Source organism: Oryx dammah, unplaced genomic scaffold (genome assembly GCF_014754425.2).
Source record: "Oryx dammah isolate SB20612 unplaced genomic scaffold, SCBI_Odam_1.1 HiC_scaffold_5, whole genome shotgun sequence".
NCBI lineage: Eukaryota > Metazoa > Chordata > Mammalia > Artiodactyla > Bovidae > Oryx > Oryx dammah.
The window spans coordinates 60933106-60960358 of record NW_024070189.1 but is presented as its reverse complement, the minus strand read 5'-3'; positions in this window follow the sequence as shown (position 1 = coordinate 60960358).

Here is a 27253-nt window from a genome sequence, read left to right as displayed (position 1 = left end):
AGTGTTTCTTCTTAAATTCTTAGCCTGCATCACCCTTAAAGTACAGAGTTACATTTTTATGGAGCAAAGATTCAGCGGGTTACAGCAAAGAAAGACCTTATTAACTCAAAGTCTAATGTTGCTAAGGCTAAGGCTATTACTTGTTTTTTCTACATCCTGACTATATGCACTCCCAGGAACAAAATGGATAAGGGATGTGAGAACTTGGCAGTAAGCATAGGCTCAACAATGTTGCAAGAGTCTGGATAAAGCTGCCATGTAAGCTAGAATGCTAACAGAGGGTTTGAAACACTCCTTTCATGCCCAGGAGATTTATCAACTAGAGCCCTAAGTTAACTCTTTTGGTCAGAGACAGCCCCTTGCTAATGTCAAAAGAGCTGGTGAAAGACATAAAATAGTAAGACAGACAGATTCTGGTTCAGGGGTAGATGCTCGAGCAGGTCCGGGGGTCCGTTGAGTCCTGAGGCCTTGCTCATCAGGACTCTTCCGCATGACCTTGTCATGGGTCGGATGGCCCAGGGATTCCCTCGAGTCCTGCATGACCTTGTCATGGGTGGGATCTCCCATGCTGGCTCCCGGCAGATGGGGGCAACAAATAAGACTGGAAAGAGCTGGAGCCCCCATACCCTCCCACCTGGACCACACAGAAGCTCCAGGCACAATGAAATGGGGGTCTCAGCCTCTCCAACACCACTCCCTCTCATTTGTAGAAAGCCAAGCATATTTTCGGAGAAGGCAATGGCAACCCACTCCAGTACTCTTGCCTGGAAAATCCCGTGGATGGAGGAGCCTGGTAGGCTACAGTCCATGGGGTCATTAAGAGTCAGACACGACTGAGCGACTTCACTTTCACTTTTCACTTTCATGCATTGGAGAAGGAAATGGCAACCCACTCCAGTGTTCTTGCCTGGAGAATCCCAGGGATGGGGGAGCCTGGTGGGCTGACATCTCTGGGGTCGCACAGAGTTGGACAAGACTGAAGCAACTTAGCAGCAAGCATATTTTGGGAACCAGCTCCCCCAGCTTGTGCTCTCATGTCAACCCTCCCCACTGACAGCTAACTGGAAGTCCCCAACCAGGGATCCCTGGGGCAGGAGGAGGACTGGCACTCCTGAGAGGAAAATAGATTAAAACAGATGAGGGGGTGAGAAGTCACCAAGGTACCTTACAAAAGAGAGAAACTTCAGATCTCAAGAAGCAGGGAAACCCAGTCCAACTCCTAACAAAGTACTTTCCAACTGAAGAAAAATCCTAGTATTATTACAAAAGTATATCCAATAATTTCTAAATGTCATCCTTTATCTCATCTCAGATTTCCTAGGGAGGATCAATAGACTTGTTTGCTTCTCCAGAAAGAGAAGCAGACATAATGATGTCATCCAGGGAGGCACCAAGCCAGCAGAGCCAACAGTAAGAGGCCAGAGCTCCCCACTTTCAGACCAGCTAGAGCCCTACACAAGCCGCTCCCCACCAGCAGTTCACAGGGCAGCTCCCTTGTCAATCTCCCCCCACACCTACCCCAGGGCTGGTGGTTCCATCATCACCCTACTAATGAGAATAACAGTTACAATCTATGGCGCATCATGCTGCTTTTGAACTGTGGTGTTGGAGAAGACTCTTGAGAGTCCCTTGGACTGCAAGGAGATCCAACCAGTCCATTCTGAAGATCAGCCCTGGGTGTTCTTTGGAAGGAATGATGCTAAAGCTGAAACTCCAGTACTTTGGCCACCTCATGCAAAGAGTTGACTCATTGGAAAAGACTCTGATGCTGGGAGGGATTGGTGGCAGGAGGAGAAGGGGACGACAGAGGATGAGATGGCTAGATGGCATCACCAACTCGATGGACGTGAGTCTGAGTGAACTCTGGGAGCTGGTGATGGACAGGGAGGCCTGGCGTGCTGGGATTCATGGGATTGCAAAGAGTCGGACATGACTGAGTGACTGAACTGAACTGAACTGATGGCGCATCTGCTGAGAGCCAGACTCACATTTCAGGCTGTGTCATCACAATTATACAGACGATGAATCTGAGAGTCAGGAAGGTTCAGCTACTTGTAATTGACTTAACTAGGACTCAAACCCCAGGGCTGAGATCTGAGTTGCCTTTAGCTGCTTTGCTAAACCTCCCACTGGGCTCTCCTTGGACCACAAATTAAGATACTTTGGCCCAGTCACTTGGGGCCAGGGCAATGGAGGAAGGGCTAGCAGGGTCCTCTTCTGTAATGAGGATGAGAATAATAGCCTCACTCTGTCCTCTGACAGACAGCATATCCCCTGTTGCCTGCTGGGCTGAAACAAGGAGAGACAACCTCAGAGCTGAAAGCCAAGGGCCTGGGCACCAGGTAGTCGGAGGTCATTGGACTCCAGCTCCCAGAAAGGACAGCCCTGGAACCCCAAATCCAGGGCTGAGGCTGATGGCTCTCCCTACCCCCTCTCCACTTGTCTCTAGGACAGACAGTATTATCCCCAGGGCTTTAGGTTGGGAGGTCTAACCTGACAGAGAGGCAGCAGAGTGCAGGGCCCTGGAGTCAGTCCAGTGGGATGCTAATCTTGGGAACCTTGAGAAAATCACTTCTCCTGTCTGTGGTCATAGTTTCCTCATCTGCAAAATGGGAATGACAGTAACAGTCCTCCCTGGGTGGGGGTTATTACAAGTGCTGGATGGGACAATGCAGGTAAAACCTTCACACAGCAGGCTGTTAGCTGTCATCCCACCTTCTAAGTCCAGAAAGTTCTCATCCATCCCGTGAGAATGGCCCATCAGGTTAGTGCTGCCAAGAAGCTTTTCTGAGCTTTTCTGCACATTCACTCCCAGTGCAGGAGAGCAGGACGGAACATCAGCCCTCCACCTAACCAGCACAACCAGTTCATTGAAGCCTCGCTGGAGCCCTCTGCAATCACCCTATGCAACTGATGTGGAAATAGAGACACAGAAAAGCAGAGTGATTTATCCAAAGCATTAATCATGTATGGATGTGAGAGGTGGACCATAAAGAAGGCTGAGTGCTGAAGAACTGACACTTTTGAACTGTGGTGTTGGAGAAGACTCTTTAGAGTCCCTTGGACTGCAAGGAGATCAAACCAGTCAATCCTAAAGGAAATCAACCCTGAATGTTCATTGGAAGGACTGATGCCAAAGCTGAAACTCCAATACTTTGACCACCTGATGTGAAGAGCCGACTCATTAGAAAAGCTCCTGATGCTAGGAAAGATTGAAGGCAAAAGGAGAAGGGGATGACAGAAAAGGAGATGGTTGGATGGCATCACCAACTTGATGGGCATGAATTTGAGCAAACTCCAGGAGAAGGTGAAGGACAGGGAAACCTGGCGTGCTGCACTCCATGGGGTCACAAAGGGTTGGACACAACTGAGTGACTGAAGAGCAACAAGAGCACAGCCAGGAATCGGTGCTTCAGGAAGAAGTGAACCCTGATCCGGTGCATGCTCCATCATTTCACACCCTCCTTTGTTCTTCCTGTGTAAAGCATGTCAATGAGTATCTTGCCATTCATTTATGGAGACCACAGTTTCATCCAGACACTGTGCTGTGCTCCACCGTCAGAGATGAACATGCTGATACGAACAGATGATTGCAATTTCCAGCACTGGTGTCTGTAACAAGGTCCTTTAGAGACACATAGGAGGTGCCAATCAACCCTGCTGGGGAGACGAAGATAGAAAGCAAAAGCTGCTGTGAAGAGGGACACCACAGCCAGGAAGACAAGCAAGGCTGGGGAGGACGATCCAGATCCAGGCTTAGAGAGCTGCTAGGAGAGCCTGAGACCAGAGCAGCCCCCTGTGTCCCTGTTTCCCTGTGTCTGTGTGCTGTCCTGGCCCACTCTCCTGGAATTTCCCCTGGTTAATCCCCAGCAGCTGTGCCTGACATCACCTAACACTCTCCTAACCAGTAGGTGCAATATCCCACAGAGTAACCTCCTGGAGGCACTCTCACTGTGTTCCAGCCATGCTCAGCTCCTGACACCTGCCAAAGAAAGCCAACAACGTTCAGGTAGCCTCAGTCTCAGGTTCTCTCGAAACCCTCACCCTGCACTTCCTCTAGGGCTGCTTCTGGGCCAGGAGCTGGGGACCACGGTGCGGCATGTACTAACGTGACCAGGCTGTCACCACACTCACCCCTGAGGGGCCTTCTTGAGCTCCCAGCTCCAGGGCCCTCCCCAGGCCTCACTGAGCCAGCTCATCCAGCTGCTTTATTATTAGCAACAGCAACTACTACTCATTTTTAATGCTTACTACATTCCAGGCCAAGAAAAAATTTTTTTAATTAAAATGAATATTCTGCACAGGATCTGCAATTCATGGTAACACATGCTACCCAAGAAAGACAGCTGAGTCTGTCTCCTTCAGAACCTTCCTTGACAGCAAACTTCAACTCCTTATATACTGATCATACTTTCCTCTGGAGTGATAAGAGAACCTGAACGGTTCTACTCCAGAAAGCATAGATATTTCAGGATTATTTCAGGGACCAAATGTCTCTGTGATAACAAGATCCATTCTCCCCCTCCAAATGCGGGCCTGTGAGAATGATTAAAATGATAGACAGGCCTGCTATTTTCCAAAAATCTATAAAGACTGCAGCAATATACCCCAAAGTCTCCCTAGAGATAAAAGAGTAAGATTAAATAATTTGAAGATAATTTCTTCCATGAAAAGAATAATGTTGCCATCAAAATGAAAACCCTTGTAATAAAACCAAATTATGCTGAGACCTCGGGAGTACTCTGCCGCTCTCCTGCCATTTCCAGAAAGCACTTCTGCAAATGCGGTGCTGGAACTGTCAGCATGGCTTATAGGGGAGGCAGAAGCTGGAGGATTGCAGGTGCCCACACGGCCCGGTCCTGCGGGATAACATGGGGACCCAGTCGTATATTAAGTGCCCAAGCAACTGAGCATACAACAGAAGAGAGAAGGCTGTCCAACACCAAGGAGTCAGAACCAAGCTGGATCAGGCCTCAAGGAAATCAGAGCAACCAGCCACTGCTTTGTCCAGTTGGGTCGAGTTCAGCAGGTTCAAGTTTCCTACTTGGTTGGGGGCCTGGGCATCGAGTGGGCCCAGGGGCAAATCTGTGTTTGATTGGAACCCTGCGGACTGACAGCAGAGAAAGGCAGCAGATGGGACTTGTAAGGATGCCTGTAGAATCAAATTCTGCTGGAACCAGGGATCTGAGCAAACCATGTGCAAGGCTCCTCCAAAGGCTAGAGTGTGAGAAACTGGGCAGAGAATGTCTTTAAGCACGCACATAAGGATTCCGTTTCTGTCTCAGCACAGCACACCAAAAAGGCTGAAGATATCTTTCCTTCTAATTAAGGGTGTGTGCGAGACAGTCTGAATTAAAGCACAGAGACACATACTAGTCACTTTAAATGCAATGAGAGGGGACTCCTCCTCCTCCAAAGAATCTATTGACAGCCACAGTCCTGGCCTTCAGGGAAATTTTTACATGTATATTAAGGCAATGCAGGCAGAGAAAACAACAAGCATGTTCAGTGTGGGTCTTCAACTGAAAGTCTCAAGTACAGTCTGCCTGGCCCCCAGGATTTGGTTTGTGATAGGGCACTTCCTTACAGGGCAGTGAGTAGCACCAGGGATTTACTTATTTCATGGTGTTTAATGATTCGCCGGAGCCTCAAAGGGGAGACCACTTGGTCTTCACAACTAGCCAAACAGGGAGCAGAGAGGAAAGATGAAGAGCATAGCCTGAAGCTTCAGTAAGGCCAGGTGTCAACAGGAGCCAGCCCCCAGGAAAGGCTATCTCCTCCTGGGCCCCCCATCTACTCTTCCTTTCCTAAATGTACCTCTCTAGGGTGGCAGGAGTCCACAAGTACCTGTCCTTCTCCCTCTTCTCAACGTGACTGCTGAGTCACCCTAGTGTGCCCAGAGACCCGAGCAGGGCCTAGCATACAGTGGGTTCTTGGGACTGGATAAACAATGGTGAAGTCTCCAGGTCTAAGGCCTGAAGTCTGGGCAGTTAACTCAAAGAGGCATTTCTACCCCCTCAGTTTTCAGTCCTCCCTGTCCCACAGTGTTTCCTCCTGCCTCTCTCAAATTCTGCTCCCCAAGGAGGACCTGATGCCATCATATACTTAGCTCTTGGGCCATTTTCTCTGCCCTGGGACTCCCATTTCAAGCTGTTCCCTTGGGATGAAAGATGTTGTCCCTATCTGAAGAACATCAAGCTTAACAGAGAAGGGAAGGAGGGAGGCTGGAGGCAGAGAAGGAGGAAGGAAGAGAGGCGGAGAGAAAGAGATGGAAAAGTATTTGACCTCGTTCAAGCAAAAGAGACTGAAAAGAAAGAGGAAAGGCAGAGCCCTCTACAAGCCCTGAAACCCAGAGGACCACGCCCCCCAAAAGAATCCAGGGAAAGGGCTAGTTAAGGCCTTGACGCCAGACACACCTGGATTCAAATCCTAACTCTGCCATTTCCTAGCTGTGCAGTTTGGGACAAATTACTTGACAACCCCAAGTCATTTCATCATCAGTAGAAGGGGGATGAGAACCTGGTGTTAACCAGGTTCTCAGGCCTGTTGTGAGGAATAAATGAGCTGATGTAGATAAACCATTCAGGGGAGTGCCTGGCATGCAAAAGAAATCCAAGAGCCAGTAGCTGTTAAACTGTATTTGTATTTCTAAACCAAAGAGGGGCCTCTGCTGTGCAAGGAAGGTACTTCCTTAAGTTATAGGATGGAACTGACTTTTAAAATCTTTGAGATTCTCTTTATATACAAATGGGGAAGCTTCCAGGATCTCTCAAAGATAAGAGAATAAGGCTGGAAAACAGTTTTTAGAGGGAAAAAAAATGCTTTGGGGATGACACAGACAACTCAAAATTAAGTCTCCATGTAACAATGTTTATCGTAGCTTTCAATAATTCTCCCACTGTGAGAAATATTTTAAATTTCACACTATAGGGAAAGAGTCATGTCTTGTTTCACTTTTTTATACAGCCAATTTCATGCACTTTTGACAACAGTAGCATATCTCTAAGACATGATTCTCTGCCCCTGCCCCCATATACGGAATACCAAAACAACATATTAGGGTTGCCCCAGGCAAAAGAAGAAAAGGACAAGTGTGCGAGACTGGGATGAAAAACCTAGTTCATCTCTGGTGCCACTCTCACTGATGAGCAAGAGGCTGCCTGGTGCCTTGGCTTGCAGGAGTCAGTAAGACAGTGTCATAACTGATTAGTGATGTGTGCTCTGGACCCAAAACAGGGTACCTGGGACTCTAGTGGTGTGTTTTTCACATCACAAATTCTGTGATAATTCTCCAGCTACTTAGGAGATGAATTATGACCACATTCTGCTCAATAGTTGCTAAAGCAAGGAGGGGTCCCCCAAGAAGAGGCCGCCAGGAAGAGGATGGTCCAATGCTTAGTGCTTGGTGAAAACGCACCACCTTCCAGGACAAAGTGGAAGAACCAAACATAGACAGTTGGGATGTGATGAGAGACACCTGTGAGGGTTAATTTTATGTTACCTTGCCCAGACTAAGGGATGCCCAGATGGCTGGTAAAACATTATTTCTGCATGACGTTGTGAGTGTATCTCTGGAAGAGAATAGCATTTGAATTAGCAGACATGGTAAAGATCAACCTCACCAAAGTGGTAGGGTGTCACCTGAACCTGGGTGTCACTGAGGGCCTGAATAGAACAAAAAGATCAGGGAAGGGGGAACTGACTCTCTTCTTGAGCTGAGACATCCACCTTCTCTTGCCCTTGGACTTTGGTGCTCCTGGTTCCTGGACTTTGGTACTGAGATTGGGACCTACACCACTCCCCACTGAGTTCTCATGCCTGCAGACGGGCTGAATTATACCAGCAGCTTTTCTTCTCCAGCTTGTGGATGGCAAATTGTGGGACTTCTCAGCTCCATATCAGCAGGAGCCAATTTCTAAGATAAATTTCTATATGTGTTTGTGTGTGTGTGCATGTAGTTCAGTCAGTTCACTCAGTTGTGTCTGACTCTATGCAAACACATAAACCACAGAACGCCAGGTTTCCCTGTCCATCCGCAACTCCTGGAGCTTGCTCAAACTCATGTCCATCAAGTCGGTGATGCCATCCAACCACCTCATCCTCTGTTGTCCCCTTCTCCTCCTGCCTTCTATCTTTCCCAGCGTTGGGGTCTTTTCCAGTGAGTCAGCTCTTTGCATCAGTATGAAGTACAGGAGCTTCAACTTTAGCATAAGTTCTTCCAATGAATATTCAGGACTGATTTTTCTTTAGGACTGACTGGTTTGATCTCCTTGCAATCTAAGGGACTCTAAAAGAGTCTTCTCCAGCACCACAGTTCAAAAACATCAATTCTTCAGCGCTCAGCTTTCTTTATGGTCTAACTCTCATCCATACATGACTACTGGAAAAACCATAGCTTTGACTAGATGGACCTTTGTTGGCAAAGTAATGTCCCTGCTTTTTAATACGCTGTCTATGTTTGTCATAGCTTTTCTTCCAAGGAGCAAGCGTCTTTTAGTTTGTGTCTTTTATTTAGTATATATATTACATAAATTAAATGTCTTTTAATTTAATATATATATGGTGTTGCTAGTGGTAAAGAACCCATCTGCCAACACAGGAAACACGAGATGTGGTTCCAATCCCTGGGTCAAGAAGATTCCCTGGAGGAGGACATGGCAACCCACTCCAGTGTTCTTGCCTGGAGAATCCCATGGACAGAGGAGCCTGGCAGGGTACAGTCCATGGGGTCACAAAGAGTCGGACATGACTGAAGTGACTTAGCATGCATGCATGCATATAGGTTTTATTTGGATATGTTTCTCTAGAGAAGTCTGACTAATAGAACATTTTAACAAATAGCCATTTGATCATACTCATCCATAGAAAGTTTGGGGAGGAAAAAAGAGCAAATGTAGTAATGGGTTGTGCCCAAGAGCATGAAGAACTGTTAGTTGATGAATTTGCCAAATCTTTGCCAGAGTTGTAGAACAATTTAAACCAAATGGGACTAAGAAAAGTGAAGATAGGTTCCTGTTAGCCTCCTCTAAAACTGATGAGGACTTTGGTCTAGTTTCCACATATTTGGGTCTTTTCCTTAGATATCCTATTGTTATTAATTTCCAGCTTAATTCCATGGGGGTCAGAGAATGTACTCTGTATCACTTCACTACTTATAAATTAACTAGGACTTGGTTTATGGCCTGGATGTGGCTGGCCTTGGTGTACAGATGTTCTGTGGCAAATGGCAAAAATGGTTCAGCGAAAGGTGGAGTCTATTTTTCCATTCTCTGAGTCAGAATTGACCATGGGACATTAGCAAATGTGAGAGAAGGCTTTGCGACTTGGGGCCTGACCTCTTGCTGTGCCTGAACCTCTAAGACTACCATGTGAACAAGCCTGAGGTAGCCCGACCCCAATGACCTGCCAACCACCAGATATCTGAGTTCAGCCATCATAGATCCTCAAGCTACTAGCTGACCTGCAGCTGACCACTGGCAATGAGAATCCCCAGCCAAGACCAGTCAGACTACATCAGATCAAAACTGCCCGACCAATCTACAGAATAGTGAGAAATTGTACATAGCCATTATTCTAAACCACTTAGTTTTGAAGTGCCTGTTGTGCAGCAAAAACTAGCATGTATGTTTATATATGCATATTATATAATATACACTATATACATACATATATATGTATATATATGTACAAGCACACATGCCCCAATTATCCTTTCACTCTACTTTATAAAGGCTCTGGTATAGATTGTGGCTGTTAGATGTGTGTTTAGGCTTCAGATCATATGCCATCAATGCAGAATTGTCACTGAACTAGAAGAGGAATTATATCACTTAGGGATGCAGTGACTGATGAAACTTTTGCAGAGGGTAGTTGCATTAGGTTAGAAAGGAGCAAGTTACTTTTGCTCTGGTAATTTAGATAGGTGGGAAGAAGGGTAAGTACAAATATTGAGTAGCAGATAGAACAAATGTGGCAGATTGTGAGGCCTGAGAGCTCACTAAGCCTTCCCATCCCCTCCTAAGGTCAGGGGCTAGAAGGCAAAAAATACTACATCTCCCACGCAGGAAACTACATTCATTATCCTGCAAATAGTGATAAACCATAATGGGAAAAGAACATAAAAGCGAATGTATATATGGGTATAACTGAATCACTTTGCTGCATAGCAGAAATTAACACAATGTAGTAAATCAACTATACTTCAGTTAAAATTTTCAAAAAATATACTGTTTCCCAGACTCATTTTATGCCTAGGGTTTCTAGATGTGATTTAGGTTCTGCTGATAAGATGCTCTGAAGCCATGGAGATTGGGATCTTAGGGTATGAGGAAAGAGGTGGGCACCCACACTCATGATGCGGATGTGACTAAGGTGGTGGGCAGGTGGGCAGGACCTGTGACATCCATCTCTGATTCTTCAGGGCCCCACCTGTGATGGAGACAGCCCTGCTCTGGCAGTCAAGCTGTGTGGCACAACTTTGAGAGCCAAGCAGCCTCCAGTCTGTTTCCTTAACTCTCCCAACAATTTCACAAGCCATTAAACATCCCACTGCATGTCCCTTCTCTCCAACTGAACACTGGTCAGAGAAGGACCGATTCTCTACTGCCATGAGAATCCAGCGCACACTCTTAGATACCATTCTGGGTAAGAAAAAAGGGGACTAGGCAAATGTGAGAGGCTGAGAACTACCTAAAAATGTTGTTAAAATTTTTTGAGTAAGACTAAATTTACCAGAATGGACTAAAAATTGAAGTTTTGGGGGTTTTTTGTTTGTTTTTGTTTTTCCCTAGCAGTAGCCAGCAAGTGGGCGACTTGCAAGGAAAATCAGAACACTATTAGAGAAACCAAGACTGCATTTTCTCTTTTCATATGACTGTCTTTCCATTTATACTCATCGTATATGTATTATCTCATTTAGTCCTTCCAATAACCCTCAAGCTGAAGACTATTACTACTCCCAGTTCAAAGATGAAGTAACAGACTCAGAGAGATAGTGCCCAAGGTCACACAGCCTGTAAGCAGCAGGGCCAGGAATGTACCCTAGCCAATGTGCCCCTGGAGCCTCACTCTTCACTGCTCTGCTGTTCTGGCCCCAGTTTCCCCTCCTTGCCGGTTTGGCATCCTCTCAGGCTCCCAGTCCCCTTTGCTTCCCTCCCCTTTCAAAATATGCTTAGACATTCAGGCTTAGACAGGAACAACTGTTGAGCTGCTAACTTTGACAGGCAGAGGCGTTATCACTTTAACAGCATCGAGATCCTCTGAGTTTGAAGGATAAAACTTCAGAGTAAAGCAAGCAGAGTGACATGCATGGGACCTTCCTGGGTTCTGGAAAACCACCCCACAGTCACCCAGTCTCTCTCCAGGTTCTTATGCTGTCTCTCAGTTAACCTCCCCCCATCCCCCCATGCTCCAGGTACCTTCTCCCAATCTCCTCCATAGGGAGAAAAAATCTACCAAAGGCAGCCCACCTGTTGACACCCACCTACCCCCAGCCAGGGTGGATCTGAGAGTCAGCGACTTGGGGCCTCAGCAGTGGGCCTGAGAGCCAGCATGGGTGGCACACATGTCAAGGATAATGTCCCCGATCCTCCATCAGCCTCCAGGAAGCAGCTTCATGGGGAAGCCTAGGGGAAACAGCAGTCAAACTGCATCTCCATCAGCCCTGACTTCAATTTGCTGAAATCCGTAACTCTCCCTGCATTTTCAAGGGGATGTGTTTAGGTGTGGGAGCATCCGACAGGAAACTGAAATATTGATGAAGATGAGCCTATAATTTTTTGATAAATAACATGCTTTCTAATACTAGATTTTAATACAATACAAACAAGTTGTCAACGTGTGAGCAAAAATTTGCATCCAAGAGAAAGGATTAACAATGAAGAAATCCTTTTCATGCCGTTCATTTTTTCCTGTAACCTGAAGAAAACTGCCTTCCCTGAACAGTAGCGTGGTCTGGCATCTTTAAGTCGTTGGGAAGGGAACGCCTTACTTCAGTTTAACAAACATTTCTGAGCACCTTCTCGATGCCTTGTACTGGCTGCTGCAGACACATAACAGATCTGGTCCCTGCTTTCAAACCAATTAATTTTTCAGGAGAAACAAATCTGTGAATAAGTGAGCACAAAATAGCAGAAAATCACAGCAAAGAACATGGTCTTCAGCTTCAGATAGATGTGAAGTCACGATCCTGTGCAGATTTTCATTAGTTATGGAGACCCTGTACCAGTGGTTTAACCTCTTTCAGCTTAAACTGAAAAGGGTGGATAACGATGCCTGTCTCTCGGGGTTGCCCTGAAGGTCACATGCAAAAAAAAGCTCTGTGCCACTTCCACTCCTGTGTTCCACTTGGACACACTGGGGCATAACCCCACTCCCTGGAGGCGCGCGTACCCCCAACCTCCTAGAATGTCCTGTGCTAATGGCTCATAGCCAAACTCCTCCTCAGAAATTGCTGTCTGCCCAGGGGACCTGCCAAGGTTATACCACCTGCAGGGGTAGGAGGTGAGAGTATGCATATAAAACGACCTTTTTCAATGTGTTATAATTCACATTCCATAAAAACTTGCCCTTTTAAAGTACAACTCAGTGGGGTTTCATATATTCACAAAATTGTATAGCCATCATCACTAATTCCAGAACTTTCCATTTCCTCAAAAATACCCCAGATATCTCATGCCCATTAGCAGCCATTCCCTTTCTCCTAGCCCCCAACTCTCACAACCATTGATCTAATTTGTGTCAGTATAGAATTGCCTATCCTGAGCATTTCATATAAATGAAACTATATAACATATGGCCTTTTATATCTGCCTTCTTTCACTGAGCAAATGTTTTCAGGGTTCACGCATGTCATAACGTGTCTCAGTACTTCATTCCTTTTGATGTTGATCCATTCATCAGCTAATGGAGATTTAGGTTTCCACTTTTTGGCTATTAGGAGTAAAGCTGCTATCAACATTCTTGTACAACTTTTGGTGTAGACATATGTTTTCAATTCTCTATAGACCAGGGAGTAGAATTGCTAGGTCATGTGGTAACTTGATGTTTAACATTTTGAGGAACTACCAGACTATTTTGCGATGAGACTACACCATTTTACATTCCCACCAGCAATGTATGAGGATTCCAATTTCTCTGCTAGTGAGTGTGAAGTGGTGTCTCACTGTGTTTTTGATCTGCATTTCCCTGATGGCTAATGATGCCGAGCATCCTTTCATACACTTATTGGTCATTAGTTTATGTTTTTAAGAACTGTCTGTTCAAATCTTTTGCTCGTCTTTAAATTTGCTTCTTTTTCTTTTCATTGTTTAGTTGTTCAGTCAATCAGTCATGTCCGACTCTTTGTGACTCCATAGACTGTAGAATGCCAGGCTTCCCTGTCCATCACCAACTCCCAGAGCTTGCTCAAAATCATGTCCATTGAATTATTGATGTCATCCAACTATCTCGTTTTCTGTCATCACCTTCTCCTTTTGCCTTCAATCTTCCCCAGCATCAGAGTCTTTTCCAATGAGTCAGTTCTTCACATCAGGTGGCCAAAGTATTAGAGCTTCAACTTCAGCATCAGTCATTCCACTGAATATTCAAGATTGGTTTCCTTTAGGTTTGACTGGTTTGATCTCCTTAATGTCCAAGGGACTCTCAAGTGTCTTCTCCAACACCACAGTTCAAAAGCATCAGTTCTTTGGCGCTCAGCTTTCTTTATGGTCTAACTCTCATCCATACATGACTACTGGAAAAACCATAGCTTTGATGTACAGTCCTTTGTTGGCAAAGTAATGTCTCTGCTTTAATATGTTGTCTAGGTTGGTCATAACTTTTCTTCCAAGGAGCAAATGTCTTTTAATTTCATGGCTGCAGTCACCATCTGCTGTTATTTTGGAGCCCAAGAAAATAAAGTCTGTAACTATTTCTGATGTTTCCCCATCTATTTGCCATAAAGTGATGGGACCAGATGCCATGATCTTAGTTTTCTGAATGTTGAGTTTTAAGCCAACTTTTTCACTCTCCTCTTTAACTTTCATCAAAAGGCTCTTTAGTTCCTCTTTGCTTTCTGCCATAAGGGTGGTGTCATCTGCATATCTGAGGTTATTATTTCTCCCAGCAATCTTGATTCCAACTTGTGCATCATCCAGCCTAGCATTTCGCATGATGTACTCTGCATAAAAATTAAAGAAGCAAGTGACAATATACAGCCTTGACATACTCCTTTCCCAATTTGGAACCAGTCTATTGTTCCATGTCCAGTTCTAACTGTTGCTTCTTGACCCGCATACAGATTTCTCAGGAGGCAGGTCAGATGGTCTGGTATTCCCATCTCTTGAAGAATTTTCCACAGTCTCTGTGTTGTGATCCATACAAAGGCTTTAGTGTAGTCAATGAAGTAAATGTTTTTTGGGAATTCTCTTGCTTTTCCTATGATCCAACAGATGATGACAACTTGATCTCTGGTTCCTCTGCCTTTTCTAAATCCAGCTTGAACATCTGGAAGTTCTCGGTTCACATACTGTTGAAGCCTAGCTTGAAGAATTTTGAGCGTTACTCTGCTATATGAGATGAGTGCAATTTTGTGGTAGTTTGAACATTCCTTGCTATGCCTTTCTTTGGGATTGGAATGAAAATTGATCCTTTCCAGTCCTGTGGGCACTGCTGAGTTTTCCAAATTTACTGGCATACTGAGTGCACCACTTTCACAGCATCATCTTTTAGGATTTGAAATAGCTCAATTGGAATTCCATCAACCCCACTAGCTTTGTTCGTAGTGATGCTTCCTAAGGCCCACTTGACTTTGCATTCCAGGATGCCTGGCTCTAGGTGAGTGATCACACCATCATGGTTATCTGGGTCATGAAGATCTTTTTTGTATAGTTCTTCTGTGTATTGTTGGAGGAGCCTGGTGGGCTACAGTCCACGGGGTCGCAAAGAGTCAGATATGACTGAGCGACTTCACTTTTACTTTCACTTTTCTGTGTATTGTGGCCATCTCTTCTTAATATCTTCTGCTTCTGTTAGGTCCATACCATTTCTATTCTTTATTGTGCCCATCTTTGCATGAAATGTTCCCTTGGTATCGCTAATTTTCTTGAAGCGATCTCTAGTCTTTCTCATTCTATTGTTTTCCTCTATTTCTTTGCACTGATCACTGAGGAAGGCTTTATCTCTCCTTGCTATTCTTTAGAACTCTGCATTCAGATGGATATATCTTTCCTTTTCTCCTTTCCCTTTTGCTTCTCTTCTTTCTCAGCTATTTGTAAGGTTTCCTCAGACAACCATTTTGCCTTTTTGCATTTCTTTTTCTTGGGGATGGTCTTGATCACTGCCTCCTGTACAACGTTACAAACCTCTGTCCATACTTCTTCAGGCACTCTGTCTATCAGATCTAATCCCTTGAATCTATTTCTCACTTCCACTGTATAATTGTAAGTAAGTAAGTAAGTATTGGAGAAGGCAATGACACCCCACTCCAGTACTCTTGCCTGGAAAATCCCATGGATGGAGGAGCCTGGTAGGCTGCAGTCCATGGGGTCGCGAAGAGTCAGACACGACTGAGCGACTTCACTTTCACTTTTCACTTTCATGCATTGGAGAAGGAAATGGCAACCCATTCCAGTGTTCTTGCCTGGAGAATCCCAGGGACGGGGGAGCCTGGTGGGCTGCCATCTCTGGGGTCGCACAGAGTCGGACACGACTGAAGCGACTTAGCAGCAGCAGCAGCAGCAGCAGCAGCAAATAAGTATTAGTCATTCAGTCATGTCTGACTCTCTGCGATCCCATGGGCTGTAGCAGACCAGGCTTCTCTGTCCATGGAATTCTCCAGACAAGAATACTAGAGTGGGTTGCCATTCCCTTCTCCAGGGGATCTTCCCGACCCAGGTATTGAACCCAGGTCTCCCAGATTGTGGGCAGATTCTTTACTATCTGAGCTACAGCTAGGAACCGTATAATCGTAATGGATTTTATTTAGGTCATACCCAAATGCTCTAGTGGTTTTTCCCTACTTTCTTCAATTTCAATCTAAATTTTTTTGTAATGAAGAGTTCATGATCTGAGCCACAGTAAGCTCCTGGTCTTGTTTTTGCTGACTGTATACAGCTTCTCCATCTTTGGCTGCAAAGAATATAATCCATCTGATTCTGGTATTGATCATCTGGTGATGTCCATGTGTAGACTCATCTCTTGCGTTGTTGGAAAAGGGTATTTGCTATGACCACTGAGTTCTCTTGGCAAAACTCTGTTAGCCTTTTCCCTGCTTCATTCTGTACTCCAAGGCCAAACTTGCCTATTACTCCAGGTATCTCTTGACTTCCTACTTTTGCAATCCAATCCCCTAAAATGAAAAGGACATCCTTTTTTGGTGTTAGTTCTAGAAGGTCTTGTAGGTTCTTATAGAACCATTCAACTTCAACTTCTTCAGCATTAGCAGTTGGGGCATAGACTTGGATTACTGCAGTATTGAATGGTTTGCCTTGGAAACAAACAGAGATCATTCTGTCATTTTTGAGATTTCACCCAAGTACTGCATTTCAGACTCTTGTTTTGAGTTGTAAGGATTCTTTTGTTGAGTTGTAAGAATTCTTTATATATTTTGGATGTTAGATCCTTAGCAGATATTTGATTTGCAAATATTTTCTCCCATCCTTTGGGTTCTCTCTTCATTTTCTTGATAGTATCATTTGAAGGACAAAAGTTTTAAATTTTGATGGAGCCAAGTTGGCCCTTTTCTTTTTGATCAATGACTGATTTTTGCAAAGATTCAAAAAGTAGTCCCCTTGTGTCAATGCCAGGCAGTACTGAAAGATCTTCCCAGCTCCAGAGATCCCCAGCTGAATGGCTGAGGCCTCTGTTGCAATCACATTATGGTTCAACTTCTCCCTCTCCTCCTCCTGTTTCCCTCTCTCCATCAAGGAGGTTTCAGCTAACAGGACTAGTGACACTCTGAAAGAATATCTCAGCACACAGGAGTATATTTGGGGGAGAACCCAAGTTTAGGCACTTCCAGTGTTTTCTACTGACCTCAAGAAAGAGAATTACCTCCTCCCCATGGTTTCAAGTCCTGTGACACGGCTCCTACCCACCTCTCCAGACTCATCCTTCCCGTACATTCTCCTCACACGCTATGATCCAGCCATATTGAACTACTTATGTTGAAGTTGTGAAATATTGAAACACATATTGAAAACTTATGTTTTCTCAAAAAGGCCATCTCTGTAGCCTCTGGGCCCTTATACTTGCTATAACTTCTTCCTCTCTCCCCCACACTAACCCTGCTATCATCTATCATCCATTCAAAGTAGAACCTTAGCTGACCACCACTTCCTCTAGGACACTGCCCCAACCCTTCTGTGTGCATCCATAGGCCCATTTATTCACCCCATCCTTATGTGCACCACACAGATTCCAATCCCTTCTTTACTGCTTTGTCTGCATGACCAGACATGAACCCCCCTTGGGCAGAGACCCTCTCATTTACCCCCATGTCTGTAGAGCTCGTGTAAATCCTGACATTCAAGAAGAGCTCGATTAATGTGCACTGAATGAATAAATACATATTGAACACATACAAAGTGCAAAAGCGCCCAGAAGATGCAGTGACTAACTAGGGACAGTCTCAGGAAGGGAAGCTCCTATACAGGGTACAGGGTGCACAGGAGCCCCATGCCCCTCCACCCAGGCCAGCAGGGGGAGGGCTCCACTGACGCCCCTCCAGAGCCAGGAGTGCCCCTGGGCATCCTTGTACTATGCACTCAGACCACAGCAGAGCCCAGTTCCCTTGCTCACCCCACTGTCTCTACCTGGGCCTCCTGAGTCCCTCCAGTGCCCCCTCCAGTCCCCGCCCAGTCTGCATTCACAGGATCCCAGGGCCTAACATTTTCCCAGGTCCACACACAAAAAAAATTCTGCTAGAAGCTGCTAGAAATCAAACCACTCTGAGACATGTATCAAATCTCCTCTAGCTGCCTGGAGAGGGTTTTATGGGTTGCCTTATCAGGGCACTGCAGAAGTCATAGGCACTAGGACAGACCATTCCTTAGTTAATCATTCAAATATGAGGCTGGGGTACATTAAAATGATGGATCTGTGCCTGAAAAATAATTTGGAATGCCCTCTGTAGCCTCAGCCATCCCCCCCACCCAGATACCATCCTCCCAGACCCAGGGTGCAGCTTGAAGGAGAAGTTGAGGTCCAGGACCAAAGGAAGGCCCTCAAGGGGACTATTAGCTCCCAAGAGTATAGGTTCCCTCAGGACTGGGGTGCAATGCCTGTGCCAACCTGTCTGTCCATGTCCTCATCCTCAGAGGGACTGGGCTTGGGCCTGGTTTTATTACCAGGGTCCCCCTGCTAGTGTTTGGTGGGCGTGGGTTTAAACCCACTCTCTGCAACCTAGAGCCTTAGCTCTTACACACTGTACCACCCTGTCAAGCTCTACTTTGCAACTAGATCATCCAGTTTTTCTATGGCCCTCTCCACGCTGCCATACAACCCCCTCACTAGGTTCAGGGAGAGGCCAAGCCCCTCTGAAGCTCAGATAGAACCTCCTCCCATGCCACTGCCAGGGTGGAGCAGGAGCCTTACTTGGCGAGAACAGACGTAGAACAGCCCCTTGGTCCATCATTTCCTTGACCTCCTTCAGTTTAGCACGGCTCAGACGCCACTCACTGGGCTACAATCAAATGTGAAGATAGCTTGCAGTGGGTGGGGGTGTGGGCAGGATGACAAGGGAGTTGTAGAAGTGCCTCCAAAAAGCCAACACCAAATCCCACCCATCTCCACCTCCCAGTTTGTGGCCCAGCAAGATTTATGGCACTGCACACAGGGGTCATTCTTGAGATAAAGGTCGTAGATCTTGCAGCTGACAGGCCTCCTCAATCAGAGTTTCAGGAAAGCATCCTTGACTGATAAATGAGCTGTCCCTAAAGCCTCGGTGACAGGCTCTTAAAAAAGTCTCCATTGTTCAGAATGTCTCCTTCATCCTGCAAGAGGCATATTCACCCTCAATGCCAACACAGCAAGGCAGACAGCTGAGTGAGGCAGGAGAGGGAGCCTTCCCCACCCAGCCCTGCCCCTGAACAAACATGCAGCCTCACTGCACTTCACTGACAAGGGTCCTGCACATGCTGAGTGTCCAGCCAAGATAACTGCAGGACAACGGACCAAAAGGCCATAGGCTTTGAATCCAAGGAGACTGACCATTGGAGCAGGAGCCATATGGCACTTGGTTAATAGGAGCTTTGGCTGTGGCCAACACAGCCAATTATCTACCCAATGTCCATTCTACCCTTCTTTCTCCCAGGCAGAACTCTGAGATTGACTGGAACAGCAATATACCCAGTTAAAAGCATTCACCTCCCCTGACTCTCCTGCAGCTGCAGGGGCTGTGAAGAACACTATCAGGAGTTTCTGGAAAGACTTTACTTTCCTTTTATGAGTACTGTACCTTCTACCTCCCCTTCTCTTTTTTTCATGCCTTTTGCAGATATGAAAAGAGCTATGGAGCCCCTATCTTACAACATGCTAAAGATGGAAGAGCAGAAGGACCTGGGATCCCAATGACACCACAGAACTGCTTATGCCAGCCCTGGAACTCCTATCTCTGGACTTGCAAAGCCACTATTGTAATTTTGTTGTTACACTGAGCCAAACACAGTCTTGGGTGATAAAGTCCAAGCTTTAACTGATTGGGAATTTGAAAGAGTTGCTTCACCTGTTTCTAGCCTCATTTCCCCCTATCCGTATAAAGAGAACAATGAGAGTAATAATTGCTACCACTAATAAATCACCCACTATGTGCAGGCACCAATCAGTGTTTCAAATTCCCCACCCACTGCACTGAGAAAATGACCATTGTATATAATGGGCAGAGACATGTCCAAAATAAAACCTGCTGTGGCCACTTTACTGGGCCTTTTTTGAGAATCAAATGAGACCACATTTGAAATTCCTTAGGAATAAAGGGTTACATAGGTACCTATTAAACCCCATGTTCTATGCAGTCAGTGGGATCAAATCCAGGGAGATGCTCTGCTCCTGGAGCAGGAAGTAAACTCATGAGACAATCCCCCATCACCACCCAGAGGAAAGGAGGAAACAAAAGGAGTTGAAACAATAGTTGTGCCAAACAGAAGCCACGAGACTGCCAGGGGAAAGCAGGCCCCCGTCTGCATTGTCTTCCTTGGGGACCTTCAGAAGCTGAGCCCTGGGTGCATCCCCAACCCAGACAAGATTCAGGGTAGAGAGCTTCATCCTCTCTTGTGTCTATCTCCCCTCCATCATACCTGGTGCGGTGACCACATGCAGTCAGGATGCTCTCTGTGCTGTCTGTCACTGCAGAAACTGGGTTTCTCATTCCAGAGGCTGCTCTGCTAGGCCCAGTCTCCCCAGAACCTTGAGTGACTGCCTTCTGTTTCAGGGTCTTTTCATGTAACCTTCTGCAAAAGCTCACAAAACTGGTACTACCATCTGTATCTTACAGTTGAGAGCACTGCTGCTAAGAGGCAAAGAGTCTGGCTCTAAGCCATAAGACCACCTGACCAAGGTCACATTTGAACTCATGTCTCCAGACTCAGAAGCTTCTGATATGAAGCTCTAGACTGACGTGTCTCCTGTCACTTTAAGAAATGATGCTGGCTCTGTCTGGCTTGCCTATGTATTCCTATACAAATGGCATCTCCTCTGGCAGTGTGCATGCATCTCACTCATTGTGTTTCTGTCTCCCTCTGTTTCTATCTCAGTGTGTCTCAGTCTCTCTCTTGGTCTCTATCTCTCTTCCTTTGTGTGAATCTTACACCCTTTGCCTAGGTCTCTATGAGCTTGTCTCTCTCTGGGTGAGCATGTTTCTCTGCCCGCCCCCTGACTAGCACACTATACTGTACCCGCTGTTTACCAACTGTGTCCCTTACACAACTCCAACCTCCAGTCTTCAGGGACCTCCTGCTTTGTTGGCAGTTATATCTCAAGTAGTCAATACAATGTGCTGAATGTATTTCTGTTGAATGAATAATGTTTGTAGAACATATTGTGAAAAGAGAATGAACGATCCACCACACTGGGAAAGATGGGGTGGGGGTGTTCTCTCTCAGAGGCAGCTGAGAACTGGGAATGGGAGGAGAAGGAAAGAGGTCTAAAGCCAACTTTTCCAGTCCTTATAAAACTCACAGTTAGAAGATTAACCAGTCTTGATCATGCATGTGTTTGGCAGGGTCCAGTGGCCTAAGAGCTTAAACACACATGCAGCAGGGTCATCCAAAACTACTTCCATGGAAGATATGGGTTAAGATCCTAGCTCCCCACTGTAGCTTGGTCTTTCTGAGTTTCATCTCCTCCCCAATCAGGTGGAAGCAAGAACAAGACCCTGCAAGTAGAGTAAATGCTCCTAAGGACACAAGAGCCCTCTGTTTACAGATAAGGAACTGAGTCCCAGAGAGGGGGAAGGGGTTCCCTGCAGGTCACACAGCCACCTGCAGAGACCTCCCCCCCCTTGCAGGGGTTCCTCCCATCTGCAGCTAGTGAAGGACACAGACAGCTGAGGGAGCATCTGGAACAAGCCTCGAAGCTGGAGTGACCACAGGGCAGGAATCTCAGAAAGACCAGGCCTGCCATGACAGGACCACCTACATCTCCTCTCTCCTAACCCAAAGAGAGTGGTGGCCCTCAAGCCTGCAGTCACTGCCTCTTCTCAGCCCCAGAGCCTCCTCAGGTCCAGGCGGGCAGGCACGGTCCTGTAGCCTCTCTGGACCCCTGGGGTACCTGGCTCTGCCACAGGAGCTCAGGCCAGTCTATAGCTCCAAGCCCCAGGCTTCTCTTCTGCAAAAACAGGGGCTGGACTGGATGATGTCCAGAGTCCCAGACAGGTGCCCCCCCTCCATAGGCCTTGATATAGAATTTTATAGGGAAAGTTGCCTGGGCAGAAAGGAGTGGTCAGTAGGAGACACAGGCCACTCAGTGAAAATCTCAGGAGGCAGACAGAAACAACAGATTTTGTATTAAAATAAACTAGCTAGGTAGGGTCAAAAGACCCTATTTGTAAATTATAGAAGAATAAATTGGTAGAAAAGCTACCAAAGATGATTTCACTCTGGAACTTCTGGGTAAGAAGAAGACAGGTCAAAGGGTCAATGGGAGGGAAAGGTGTGTATGCTCCAACTAGCACTCATTTGTTCATCTGTCCCTCCCCAGGATCCTCTCAGCAGGGGTGACAAGGCCGAGGAGTGGTTCCACGGCAGGCTGGCACAGGGCTCTGCCTCCCTGATGGCCCTGGAGGACCGGATGTTGGCCACTTCCTCACTCTAGGAGGCTCACATAAGGTACAGCCCACTGGGATCAAGGGTGCCACAGCTCTGCAAGCAGCCTAGCAGGAGGACAGGGACTGCATCACTTCTCAAGGTTCTGTCTGACCGCAGGCCACTTAACTAGCCCCTGCGATCCTGTGACTTGAGCATCACTCCTGTCTATGAGGTGCTGTGGCATTAAAGCCCAGGACCTGCTGCTAAGCAAATGTACAATAAATGCTCACCACTATGATGATGGAAACAAGCACATCCTAGGCCCTCTTCTGAGCCTGGTTCTCAAACTCAGTTGTGGACCAAAATAGCTTCCATCTGGGTCTGCACCCCTGCTCACTTATAACACACCCTCAGACAACTAGATTCACCTCTCTAGGCTTCTGTCCAAGGACGGACACAGTCAATAGCGGTTACTGCCATTGTCACTACAGTAACAAATGTGGTTATTCACCGTTAATGTAGCACTGGGGCATTGTTGGTCCAAAGGACTGAAAACTCAGGCTGCAGTATTTTTCTTGAGCCAGGTTTGTACTTCCCCAGGGACCCCTGGGGCCTCCCTCTCCTTGGTGCTTCTCAGCACACCCTCCTCCCCTCCTCACAGCTGGAGCAAGAAGACTAAGGACACAGGCTCAGGAGAGTGACCAATATTCTGCAGCACTGCTACCTCAGGCAGTTGTCTAGCCCCTCTGCATCTCACATCTTTATCTGTAAAACGAAGATACTAATAGTAACTCAGAAGACCGTGATAAGGATTAAATGTATGGATAAAAGCAAAGTACTTAGAAAAGTGCTGGCACATAGCAAAGACTCAGTAAATGTTAGCTATGACTATTATTTCATGTGTTTTGATATTTTATAAGTCAACATATTTAATAAACAGCTGTGCATGTTTGATAAAATATATTTGCATTTTTAATGATTCAAAAATCTATGCCAAAACCAATACAGAATTGTAAACTAAAAATTAAAAATAAATAAATAAATTAAAAAAAAATAAATAAATAAAAAAAAAAAAAAACAAACATAACAAAATATCTATACAATCTCTAGTTTTTGTAACAAACTTAAAAAAAGAATTTACTGTTTATTTATACCCAAATCTTTCCTTCCTCCTCGGGCGCCTGACACATTTCACTTACCTCACACTGGTCACCAGGCAGTTGTCCACATGACCATGAATACCCACCGAGGGGACTGGCCTCTCTGGGCCTCACTGAAGAGCTCCATGGATCTGGCCCTGTGCCAGACAAGAAACACCAAAGGAACCCAGACTCTGTCCAGTACATCTTAAACAAAAAGCATTTTTTAACTGAAAGCACACAGGAGTGGGTCTGTCCTTTTCATGTCTATGACAGGGTAGAGAGGCTGGGTGACAGAAATGAAATACCGAGAAAGGTTCTCACAGTTCAGCTTTTATTAAAATTAAAGGAACATAAATTACAGGAAACTAGAACACGAGTCCTGTTAAAAGAGTACATGTGAGGAACTGTTTTCCTCAGCTAGCGCGGTAACCGATGGAGCAGGTGACAAGTGTTCTTTCACAAGCTCTGTGGTTCCTACCATCCAAGCAGAGAACACCCGATCAAGGACCTGACTCATGCAGTGTGGTGTACAGGGCGTCAGGGATCAAGTCTGCCTGCCAATGGACAGCCACACGGACACAGCACCCATACAGACATACAGATTCAGTGCCTTGAATTTGCTTTCAAAGAAAGTATTTTACACATTATGTACGGATTAAACGAGAAGTCCAACAAAGGTTCTTATTGCCACTGAAAAGGGGGTAAAATAATTTGAAATCTCATAACCAAAGGTGAGAATGTAGCGCTGGGGCATTTTGTTGCTCCAGATGCTCCAGTCCCATGCATTTCTGCCTTGGCCAATGCTGAATCTGTAAGTCGTGAGCCCCATGACAAGGGCTGCACAGGGGCTCTGAGGTTGTGATTATCCACTACGGACAAGGCCTCTGACATTCCCACACATCGGAGGTGCTGCAAGCTCTCCTGCCTGCTCAATAGATACACAGCATGGCTGATCATGAGGGGCTTAGGACTCTAAATAGTGCAAAAACGTAAAAAAAAAAATACATTCTAACCTCCTCGCCTCTCTAGGCAAACAGAAAAACTCCAGCTAATTGGATTATGAGTTTGCTCAGCTTCCCAAATTGATCCACCAAGGTAAGAATGGGGAGCACAGAGGCAAGTCAAATGGCACCTGTCCCCAAAATAATAAAGATTCTTTAAATGAGATTAATTGGCAGATAAATACACAAAATAGAGCCTGGAGTGTAGACGCAGCTTCAAGAGACAAGTAGGTTGTAAGTATAGTATGAACATCTGCAAAGCACATGCTCACCACATTCTTAGCAGGGTCCACGACCACTCTTTTCAAGCTCCTAGACAAGATGCTTTCTCAAGAGACATACATCATCCAGCAGCAAAGGGCTTAGGCCTGAAGCTCTGAAGAACAAGGAGATAGGAAAGAATGAAGACTAGTCAGCTGGACCTAGAACCTCCTTGGAGTATATGCTGAAGGGCGGGCCTTTCCTTGGGCTTCTCCATGCCAGACTCCAGGCCAGACTGTGAGAGATGCCAGTTGATGGGCCAACCAGACTCACCCTGCCTCACTCCTGCCAAAAGCCTGTCTCCAGAAAAAGCAGACAGGCATCATAGATGGGTAAGTGCTGTGTTAGGCTTAATGTTAAACCCTAAACAACTAAAGAAACACCAGTGATTTGTGTGTTTTTTAGCAATCTCCCTTGCATCTGTTGTAAGAAAGAAGCCTCCAAGTCAGCCAGGAGCTACTGAAAAATCAGTTTGGGTAAGGTGAGAAACAAAGGGAAAATACCTACAGGCATGAATGATGTTTGAGTGAATGACACAATAGAACATAACATTTCATTACCATGGATAATAAAAAGCAATTCAAATATTGTGAAAAATTATTTTATAAAAATATCTACATTAAAATTTTAGCCTGAAAGCTATAGCTTCAGTTTTATAAAAAGGCAATCTTTGAAAGCATCTGGCTCAGGAAGATACAAACATTACACAACAGATATCAAAGTAAGACAGCTCAGAAAGCATCTTAGGGGATATTGCAACTGGTTTGTCACAAAAAGAATTAAGTATTCTTATTGCATAGCAGAAAACGAGGTCACTTTCATTTGCATAATACTGCAACTTTTTAGATGGAGAGATGCCATTGGGTACTTAAGAGAAATAACTTTGGAATTCAGAGTCTGACTTCTCTGTTGTCCAAATCAGTATCCAAGCAGAGTCTAAGCTGCTTCTAACCTTGGGCTGCAATTCCATTTCATCACTGTGATCAGACTTCAGATACACCACTGGCAAAGCTGCATTCACAAGCAGTTGTGGCTGTCAGAATAGGGGTATGGGGGGCTCACCTACCACATGACCAGCACAGACTTGAAAATAAGTCTGTTGTGCCCACTGTAGGGAGAAAGTCATACGGTGGTAAAGGGAGAGCTAGTTTTGGATGGCATCCGTGGGCAGATACAGCACATCGGCTTTTTGGTGATGACGTACCAGTGTTCTGGTCCCCATGAGAAAGGACGCATGGAGGTGAGATGAACACAGCCTCAGAACACTGCCAACAGGGGCAGCACTTCCTGGGCAGGGAGACGTAAGAAGGGGCCAACAGCAAAAATCCAAAAGCAGAAAACACGCTGGCTAGCTCTCATGGAGGGGACCCTCTCTGGGAAGATGACCATGAACAGTAGGCTCCCCTACACAAGCATGATAAGCATGAAAATTCAGCTTCTAAGTGTTGGGGGGTACTTCACATTTCATCTGAAATCAGGAGCTGTGTGATGGCACGCATCAGACCCCAACCCCCAACCTTATCACCAACACACACACACACCCTGAAACAAAGTCCCAAACCTTCCTCAGAGAGGGAGGAGAACAACATTTGAAACAGAAAGCACATTCCTTCAGCTTCTGATCCAGAGGCAGGCAGAGCTCTGAAACCACAGCCACCTCTATGCCAGGTAAGGGCGGAATGCCCAGCTAACAGCATGTCTTGATCTCTTTGGATCTTTGGAACTGTTCTTCCAGGTCCATCAAAGCTGGATATTTCAGCCTCTTCCCAAGGCTGCTAAAGACCCTGGGTGCCTTGGTGTTCTCCAAACATCTGATATAATATCTGCTCAACATCGGAAGGAGATGTTTCCCCCTCAAGAGAGTTGAGTGGTTCGTGCACAATAAATATACAGTAAATACACAGAGTGGCCAACTCGCTGGGGAGAGTCCTGGGTTTCTAACTTGGGGTGAAGTGGGAAGAATGCCAGCCTCCTGCAAAATCTGCTTGCAAGGGGCCCAGTTGTATCAGAAGTTCAACATCAGGGTTCATAAAGTTCCTTGGCTCCCTAAGGGTGGACCCTGACAACAGGGAGGGTAAATCCCAGTCCCCAAGTTGTGAGGCTGCTCCAGACATAAGATCTCCCCTCCTTATGCTGGAAATTCCAATAGAAGCAACTTGCTAGTTCAGGAACAGTACAGCTTTAAGGTTCTTTTTTTTTTTTTAATGCAAGTGAGTCTATGCACCCTCAAATACCCCTCTCCAGATGCCTGGAGTTCTGTCATTAATCATTTTTACCTGTGAATTACCAAAGCTTTCATCAAGCTCCTCTCTCAAAATGCAAGTATTCCTGAGAGACATCACACATCCAGGGCCTAGCACCATGTCCCGCCTCACGGAAGCAAGGAGTGGAATTTCTGAGGGCTGGAGAGACGGTATAGGCCTGGAATGGGGAGAGGACAAGGGTGTCAGCCAGACTAGGACCTTCATCACAGACTGCTGAGGGCCAGGGCCAGCCGGTATACCCCTTTAAAGTCATCCGTGTCCATGTGAATCACACATGACTCCATCCAGTGCAAGGGAAAACCTATCTTTGGGTTTGGAGGTAGGGTGACCTTTTACTTTACCACCAAACCAAAACACTTATGAGA